A 10,491-nucleotide genomic window follows, 5' to 3' on the forward strand; every position below is an offset into this window, starting at 1 on the left:
AGAGAGTTGAGAGTAGGCTAACCTTTAAAGAGCTGTGTGTGTTATTCTACCCTCAGACAGTCAGAGCGAGCCTGTGTTAAATGTCAGGCACAAATCAAACCCCAGCTCTTACTCCTGTCATAACTGGAGCAGCTGTTAAGCTATTAATTAACATATAATTAACATGATCATATGGTCCTTGACAAGGCCCCACGTGTTTGTGTGTGTGGTTGTGGGTGCGTGTGTGTGTGTCTGCGTGTGTGTGTGTGTTTCTGTCTGACTTGACATGGATTTGAACTAGGATAACCTGTGCTGCACGAGAACAGTTGTTTCTCATTTCTTCTTCTTCTTATTTCTGCTGTGTTCGTGTCTGGTTAGTTAGTATGACGATGTATTGTTCCTTCCAGCCAGTCTGGTCAAAGAGGTCTGACAGATGAGACTGTTATTCTCTATGCAGAATCTCTTTTTCTTTGGTCTACACAGCATCAAAGGCAAGTAATAGCATCCCTTTTTATGCTCCATCGCTCTATCTCTGTTAATCTCGTTCTATTGTTCTCTTCCTCTCCTTTCACCCTTCTCTCTGCTACCAATACACAATGATTTGTTTTTTATCTATTTAATTTCCTCCCTAAATGTACATTTATTTTATGTCCAAAGAGAGGATCGAGATGCCACATTCAGGGGAGCTCATTTCTTTCCCCGTCTCTCTCTCTATCAGAACAGCTCATTCCTCTCTTTCTCTGGTTCTCTGCCTCGTTCTCTCTCTCTCCTCTCACTTTCTCTTTATTTCTCTGCTAGCAGATTATTTGTTCTCCAGGAGCCAATCTAGTTGTGATTGATCCTCTCATCTCCTCTGCATTAGCACAGCAGGGGCAGCCCATAATATTAACACCACCAATAAAACTGATGAAGGTAATAAAGATACACACTATCATTACCTGAGCTGACAATATAACTAATGGAGGGGGAGAGGGATCTTTCTCTCATCTGAATTACACACACACGCAAACACGCACACTCACACGCACACACTGAATTAGGCCGATAGGAAAAAATATAAATATAAATATAGTGCAACAATCAAATTACAGAGATTGGGTGAATAAGGGACACACTATTTCCACGCCACTTCGATACACAGTGATTTTTGTAGCAGGTTAGGAGAGCATTTTCCCCTAACCCTAACCCTTTTCCTAACCTTAACCTCAGTCTCCTAACATGCTACGTTAATTATTTTAACCTGCTGCGTACCCTCTGGGCACACACTAGTTGAATCAATGTTGTTTCCATGTCATTTCAACCAAATCAAGTTGAACCAAAGTGGAAAAGACTTTGAATTGACGTCTGTGCCCAGTGGGTAAGCTCTCCTAACCTTCTACGAAAAAGTAACTTCTGTATCAAAGTGGTGTGAAAAGAGTGTTTCCCGTATGAATAACTTTTAAGATTAACAAGTAGGGCCAGACAGAGATGGAGACGGCAGAGCCAGATTTTTCTTAAGCCCCAGAGAGGATCTGAAATGTTTAAAAAAAACTATTGTCATCTATTCCAATCAAAGCCAACGCTTCCTTGCATAATCCTTATGGCGCTAATCAGAAGACAGCCTGTGAGTCTGCCAGTCAGATCATCTCCTTCTACAATATTTCTGGATATGAAAACCGGAAACTTGAGCCAAACTTTGTCAAGACTTCCGGTCTTCTTCCTCCTCCTCATCCTTTGCCTAGAAAGAGCTGACAGGCAGAGGAAAGTTGGGAGGGTGGAGAAGAGGAGGGGATAGAAGGAGAGGAACCGGGGAGGGGACAGGAGGAGAGACAGAAGGTACGAATAGATGAAAAGGGGGTAGGACAAGAAGAAGAGGGAGGAGGAGAGGAGGAGAAGAAGAGAAGGGAGAGGAAGAGAGGAGAGGAAGAGAGGAAGAGGAGGAGAGGAAAGGGGGTAGGACAAGAGGAAGAGGGGAGGAGAGTAGTGGAAGAATACAGAGGAAAATTAGGAGGAGAGGAGTAATGAAGGGATGAGGAGGAGAAAAAGAAAGAAAGTGAGAAAAGTGTAGTGAATGTCAGGTCAGATGAAAGGAACTGGTTCTGAGTTCAAATAGCTACTCCTGTCAGATAGATCTCAGCCTGGACGTCATGCATGAATTGACCCGACTGATTGACTGTGTTAAATCGATGGGCTGATTAAGTGTTTAATAAAGCCAGGCAGTAACCCACAAATGAGATAATGTATGTCCAGACTAATGACATGTTGCTAGGATCACCACAACAAATGACACGGGCTGCATTTCATGATGCCACCAACTAATTGCTGCTCTTGTGGAGAGTGATTCTCTGGGGATAGGATTTCACAGTGTTTAGCCTACACTTCAACCTAGAACTGGGATGGGTTCCAATTTGTATACATCTATGAAACGTTAGGATTTAATTTTAAATTACAGACAGCAATAAAACATTTGATTGCACTCTAGTTTTGATATTGTTAATATACTGCAAAATTCACCTGAGATCCGTAGACTGGTCTTCCCTGGCTGTTTGATCCTGCTAAGACATGATGAGCATAGTTTTGTGTACTAACTGTGCACTAGAGGGCTGCATTCCTGCATGCCGACAGGACAGAGATCATTGCAGCAATGTCTGAGGGCGGGAGTGGGCGGTCAGACAGATGACTTTGGGATGAAAATATTTTTGATGTGCCACAAATTATTTGGAAACCGTCCTCTTTCTGCTTTGTATGCGTGAGCCTACCTATGGATTATAATCTCATATTTTTCGCATTATTCACACACTCAGATTTCGCTGCTTCAACTTCAGTAGCCTACCTCTCCTAGTTGGGCATGAGAGTTCAAGTGCGCATAGTATGTGTGGTCGCATTGAAATAGAGTAGGCTGGCTACATGGGCAGAGAATTGCAGTTAACTTAAATTTGAAATTAACTTAAATATGATTAGACTGTAGTTTACTACAGTGTCTATAAAACAATATTGAGAATGGAGTTGAAGTGCAATTTAAAAAATGTAATCATCATTGAAAAGGAAAAGGCCCAACACGCACATAGGCTTCTATGGTGAGTGAGCGTTGCACCTTTTCATTTTCAATAAGTATTGATTACCCATTTATTTGTCTGCCTGCAAATCATCCTCCTAAAAGGTAGGTTATATCCTAAAGGCCTATGCAAAATGTAGCAAAGTGTCACTTTCATCATTCTTGCTGCTTCAAGTAATATAGCCATACCTCCGCGCATGTGTGGTCTCAATTAAATAGACTGGGCTATAGCCTATGCATGGGCGGAGAAGTACGAGGCAGTTATCTTTCCAAGGAAATGTACTTCCTAAATAGGCTTATGATTAGGTTATAGTTTACTACATTGCCTAGAAAGTCCTAAATATTCATCACCCATATTTCTCTGTCTGAAAATCTTCCCACTCCAAGAAAGTACGCTATAAAAATATCCCAATAGAAAGTGTACGTCTCTTCAACTCTGCTCTCTTCAAACTACATCTAGCATATTGGCTGATATAGCCCAGCAATACGGATAGCCTAAAATAAGGGCCATGTGTGAATCACTGGTAATGTAACCTATTTCTTAAGTTATTTTTGAGCATTTGATATTGCCTATTGGGCGTAAAATTGCTGGGACCATGGCTGGCAAGTGAGCTGCATGACATACGCCTAAAATAACATTGCAGGAATGCGGATGGGTTTGGGACCAGTTCTTGCGGTAGCGGGTCGGAGTCGGACAAAAAGCCTGCACTGGGTGTGGTATGGGAAGCTGCAGAGCAGGCAGGAGCAGGATGAAGAAATCGGTCTGGCGCAGACCGATACTGTGCACCATGACAGTGAAGCCTGTAACTTTAGAGCTGTTTATTTCTACATCAGTAGGAAAAGTAGGGAATTAGCTAGGGAAATTGACAGATCAATAATGTTACATTACCATACTGACTAATAAAAACTCACATTGCACTGAAAAAACGTCAGAATATCTATCTTCAATGTTTGGCCTGATGGTTTCATAGTTTCATTCAGGTCTAGTGTGATTGAAGCAAAAAATATTAGCTCACGTTTTCCAACTTTTGGCCAGCTCTATCTAACTCTATATCAACTGGCAAAAGCTAGCCAAGTTCATGCACTGGCTGCAAAACATTTCCATACAAACAACAGCTGTTAGATAGTAATAATAGTCCCCTCATATTACGATCTGACAGATGGCTAGAGGCTAGAGCTGACCTGGCTGTGGTAGCTACTAGCTAGTGTAGGTAATTCATTCACCTCAGTCGAAAGGAGATGAAACATTAGTTAACGTTACATGTCAGTTACAATACCAGCTCAGCACTGCAAATAAACACTCGTTTTTTTTTTGTTAAGTTAAACAGCAGTTACCTTGCCAGCTACATCAGTCAAGTAAAGAGTAGCCAGTTTCTGCTCTGCTTGCTTTTACAACTCGGTGAAAGAGCACAACACATACACACTGAAGTATGTCCAACTCTCCCGTGCTGGTCAAGCCAGCATTCCAGAAGCTTTGCCTTCACACAGCCTGTCAGCATGCTCTGTGGTGTCCACACAGTCCTAAATCCAGCCAGCTGAACACTCCAAACAGCCTACCCCCCCAACCCCCCACCCCTCGTCCACAGTGAAAGTTGCGCCCCTACTGGGGCTTGACGGTGGAAAGTGAAAGTAAATGGCTGACGTTTTGGGGGGTGTCGGGCCAAAGTAAAATGGCTAAAGTTTTGGGGTGTGGCGCCAAAATAAAATGGCTGACTCTTTGTGTTGTGAGGCAATTGTTAAAAGGCAGACATTTGATCTGATTCAATTTGGTAGGGAATGAGGAAATATTAACCAAGAAGTCGGTGACGTTGTCGTGAATTGATGTAAAGCTCACGTCAGGTTCAACAGACATCCGCTTGTCTCTCTGGGTTAATAATCTAATTCCACACAATGGTATATGGCTCCGCCTTATGCTGCTCTCTCTCTCATACACACGCACTCTCTCTCTCTTTCTCTGACTTCAGCTAACACACACATTCTCTCTCTCAGTGGAGATATACAGATTAATAAAAGGAGGGGAATTGAATCTCCTCTCTTTGGCAGAACCAAATCTTTTCCCCTGGAACTGATCATTGCTTTATTGCCTCTGTCCCTCTCCATTGTTTTATCACTTAATTCCAGAGCTAATCAACACCTTTCCCTTCAGACAAACTCTACATAAATTACAGAAAATAACCTGACAGAAATACATCAAGTATTGATAATTGTTCCATTCCATAAAGTAGTTTACCACTTAAACTTACCAGACAACCTGTCACACCCTGACCATAGATTGCTTTGTATGTTTCTATGTTTTGTTTGGTCAGGGTGTGATGTGGGTGGGCATTCTATGTTGTATGTCTAGGTTGTCTATTTCTGTGTTTGGCCTGGTGTGGTTCCCAATCAGAGGCAGCTGTCTATCGTTGTCTCTGATTGGGAGCTATACTTGGGTAGCCTGTTTTCCATTGTGTGTTGTGGGTGATTGTTTTCTGTTTGTACGTATTGCTTACAGAACTGTTTCGTTTTCGTTCTCGCTCTTTATTATTTTTTGTCAATTCAGTGTTCAGGTTATTTTGTTTATTAAAATGGACACGTACCACGCTGCACCTTGGTCCTCCTCTCCTTCCACCAACGAGAATCGTTACACAACCACAAAGGAAAAATATATGACATTGCAAGATGTTTGTATCCTGGAAAGATAATTTAGAAAATGATGTAGCCTGGCCTACTGTTTTATTATACCCGAAAAGTAGGGGTGTGCATCTTTCCCTTTCAAAACAATTCGATACATATCTTTTTAATAAAAATGCGTTTCTTTGGGAAGAAATGCCTTCTGGAACATGTGAACTTCCCTATGCCTTAATAACAAACTTGTATGCCATCTGTAAATACGAATAAAATTGTTAAATTATGAGCCTAGTTGGTTTAGCCACAGAAAAGACAGCAACCTTCCCGCTAGCCATGATTGGCTAAGATAAAGAATGGGCTGGACATGCCGAGAGACTTGTTCAGATTGGTCTGCCATGTAGGGAACTTCTGTCTATTTGAGCTGGTCAGTATGTGTAGGTAATCCTTTCTAATGTTCTCTTGATAAGTGTATGAATTAGACCATTTCCCTGTCCTGCTAAGAATTCAAAATGTAACGAGTACTTTTGGGTGTCAGGGAAAATGTATGGAGTAAATAGTACACTATTTTCTTTAGGAATGTGGTTAAGTAAAAGTAAAATTTGTCAAAAATATAAATAGTATAGTAAAGTACAGATACCCCAAAAAACGACTTAAGTAAAAATACTTGAAAGTACTACTTAAGTACTTAACACCACTGATTTTATCTAATGTAAAAAAAAAACATTTCAAATGTTGCTACTTAAGACTGAATCGAGCTGGTCGGTCACAAATTAGCTATGACATAGCCAATGAATATATAGCACAACTTTGGATTTCATCCCCATTTCAAAATCGAATGATTTTGATCGTTTTTATGGAGTGATCTTTAGTTCTCCTCTCGCTTTGGCCATGCAGGGCGCCTCGCAAAAGTGTCAGTGAGATGTTTGATTTTTCAGGTTTGGTTAGCAGTCCAACGTTTACTAATGCTGCTAGCTTGAGTGTGGGTGGCTGCTTGATTTGACAGTGGGCTACATCAACCATTTACAGTGCCTTCGGAAAGTATTCAGACCACCTGACTTTTTCACATTTTGTTACGTTACAGCCTTATTCTAAAATGTATTAAATAATTTTTTCCCTCATCAATCTACACACAATACCCCATAATGACAAAGTAAAAACAGYTTTTTAGAAATGTTTGCAAATGTATAAAAAATTAATTAACTGAAATATGACATTTACATAAGTATTCAGAACCTTTACTCAGTACTTTGTTGAAGCATCTTTGGCAGCGATTACAGCCTTGAGTCTTCTTGGGTATGACTCTACTAACTTGGCACACATGTATTTGGGGAGTTTCTCCCATTCTTCTCTGCAGATCCTCTCAAGCTCTGTCAGGTTGGATGGGGAGCATTTGCTGCACAACTATTTTCAGGTCTCTCCAGAGATGTAAGATCGGGTTCTAGTCCGGGCTCTGGCTGGGCCACTCAAGGACATTCAAAAATCACTGAAGCTGGAGACTCATATCTCCCTATCTAGCTTTAAGCACCAGCTGTATCGGCTTTCGTTGGTGGAAGGAGAGGAGGACCAAAATGCAGCGTGGTACGTATCCATAATAACTTTTAATGAGAATGAATACAAAATACAAAAAAGAACAAAACAGTTCCGAATGGTGAAAACACTAAAACGGAAAACAACTACCTACAACCCATAGTGGGAAAACAGGCTACCTAAGTATGATTCTCAATCAGAGACAACGATCGACACCTGCCTCTGATTGAGAACCATACTAGGCCAAACACATAGAAATATAACACACAGAACAAAACATAGAAAAAACAACATAGAATGCCCACCCCAACTCACGCCCTGACCAAACTAAAATAAAGACATAAAAAAGGAACTAAGGTCAGAACGTGACACCAGCTGTCAGAGCAGCTCACAGATCACTGCACCTGTACATAGCCCATCTGCAAATAGCCCATCCAACTACCTCATCCCCATACTGTTATTTTGTTATTTTATTTTGCTCCCTTGCACCCCAGTATCTCTACTTGCACACTTATCTTCTGCACATCTATCACTCCAGTGTTTAATTGCTATATTGTATCCTCTATATTATCCTACCTCATTTGCACACACTGTATATAGACTTTGTTCTATTGTATTATTGACTGTATGTTTGTTTATTCCATGTGTAACTCCGTGTTGTTGTTTGTGTCGCACTGCTTTGCTTTATCTTGGCCAGGTCGCAGTTGTAAATGAGAACTTGTTCTCAACTAGCCTACCTGGTTAAATAAAGGTGAAAAATAGAGGCTTGTCCCGAAGCCACTCCTGCGTTGCTTTGGCTGTGTCGTTGTCTTGTTAGAAGGTGAACCTTTGCTCCAGTCTGAGGTCCTGAGCGCTCTGGAGCAGGTTTTCATCAAGGATCTTTCTGTACTTTTCTCCGTTCATCTTTCCCTCGATCCTGACTGGTCTCCCAGTCCCTGCCGCTGAAAAACATGGGATGGTGGCAGGTTTCCTCCAGACGTGACGCTTGACATTCAGGTCAAAGAGTTCAATCTTGGTTCCATCAGACCAGAGAATCTTGTTACTCATGGTCTGAGAGTCTTTTGGTGCATTTAGGCAAACTCCAAGTGGGCTGTCATGTGCCTTTTACTGAGGAGTGGCTTCCATCTGGCCACTCTACCATAATGGCGGGATTGGTGGAGTGCTGCAGAGATGGTTGTCCTTCTGGAAGTTTCTCCCATCTCCACAGAGAAAGTCTAGAAAAATCAACTCCCAATATCAATTCCCAATTCCTGTTCAAAAGGAGTGCTATATAGGGAATAGGGTGCCAATTGGGACGCATCCCTAGCCTGTCTCAACTTTTTTATTGATAAATATGATAAAAATGTAACTGCTAAACGAAATTAAACATCGCTGCAGAAACGAATGGCCTTCACTGGGTGTGGAATCGATGAAAAGTTTTCATTCAAACAGAGATTAATGTAGCTACACCCTATAGAAGAAAGAGAGAGAAACATGCAATATTTTTTCTCCACCTTTCCCCCGCCCCATCTTTCTGCATAATGAAAACAAAGCCTTTTCCCTGTCATTTTAGTTACATATTATACTGTAGGCCTATCCCTCTCATTCAGTCATCAAACTATTCACTGCTCCACCAGGTGTGTGGGAAACTTTGACCTTGCACCTCCCTCCTCCACTGATAAATATGGTGAGAGTGGTGGTGGGAGTACCCTTGATGTATTGAGAATTTGTCAAGAGTGAAGAAAAAGAGCAGAGTAGCCTATTGATTAATTTTGTTTTGGGTAAACACATTGTACAGTTTAAAAAAAACATAATTTAAGAACAAAAGGATGACACATGAAAGTGTAAAAACACTTATTTCCAGTGTGGTCCACGGTTAATGATATATTACTTTTCATTGAGCTATAAAACATTTACCACTGCATCCCCTTACAAAAAAGGTACATTGGTAGTACAATGGTACTACTATGGATTTTTGGTCACTACCATGGCAAGGAAATAACAGTGCTGGTGCAAATACCATGGTATTTTCCTGCCATGGTAGTAACCAAAAAAACGTAGTCGTACCATGGTCGATTTTCATTGTACTACCATGGCAGGAAAATACCAAGGTATGCACCAATACCATGGTATATTCCTGCCATGGTAGTGACAAAAAAAACATGATTTTTTTTCATTGTACTAGTTACTATAGTACAAAAATTAACCATGATAGTACAATGAAAGAAATACCATGGTTTTGTACTAGTAACACGTAGTGAAACATGAAAGCATGGTAATTGTTTACAATAAATTATGATGGTCTGTGTCCCAAAGTGACCAAAAACATAGTAATTTATGGTACTCACATAATGCAACATTGACTACTCACTCTGTAATGGCAAAGCGTAGGCCTAGTACCCTCTTAAACCCCTTTAGCTCAAAGTGAAAAAACACAACACACATGGTCTAGTAGTGTAGCTCTTCAACCTGAATGGGACCTGGATAGGGTATGGTGAGAAGAATGAAGGGAGTCTGAAACCTTGAAGACTTAAAATAGTTAGTTTATCTGGTGCTTCTTTCTTCAATACAGTTTTCAGTTGGTTCACTCTCATTCAACTGACTTGGCTTCTCATATTGTAATGTATACGCCAGGAGTCAGGTGCAGAAGGTGAGTTTAATAATGAACCGATACAGATGAACAAACATGAGAAACAATACTAACTAAAGACTGATGTCAACTGAGGGCTAAATAAAGGGGGAGTAAAATTATGTGAAATGATGACCAGGTGTGCGTAATGATGGGGAACAAGTGTGTGTAATATAGTTGCCAGGGCCGGTGGTTAGTAGACCGGCGGCGGCGAGCGCCGGAGGGAGGGAGCAGGAGTAGGCGTGACATATATTCAATTCTAAATAGCCAACATATTAATCAACTATTTCTTGTATGTCCCCCGTGGGAACAACAATAATAGTGGTAAAAACATCAGAAAGGAGTAGATCAGTTACAAAGTCTATGGACAGATGTGACCAAAGACGCTCAGGCACGGGAAGGGGAAGTAGTTTCCCTGCTGGAGCGTGCCGGGGAGATTTGGATTGGGTACATATGGAGCATGAGTTGACATAGTGGGCGACATCCTGCGCCAAGGTGGGCCACCAGTACTTCTCAGAGAGGGATTGGATGGTGCGGGTGGTGATACCTGGGTGTCCAGCAGCGAGGGATGTGTGTGCCCGGGTCAACAGCCAATCTCTTACCCCCATGGGGACGTAGATGCATTCTGGAGGGTAGGTAGCAGGAGCGGGTTCCCTCTCCAGAGCCTGGTGGATGTCCACATCTACGTCCCAAAACACAGGGCTAATGAAATGTGAGGACCGATTGAAGGTTCCAC

The sequence above is a fragment of the Salvelinus sp. IW2-2015 genome, linkage group LG15 (genome assembly GCF_002910315.2).
Source record: "Salvelinus sp. IW2-2015 linkage group LG15, ASM291031v2, whole genome shotgun sequence".
Classification (NCBI taxonomy): Eukaryota; Metazoa; Chordata; class Actinopteri; order Salmoniformes; family Salmonidae; genus Salvelinus; species Salvelinus sp. IW2-2015.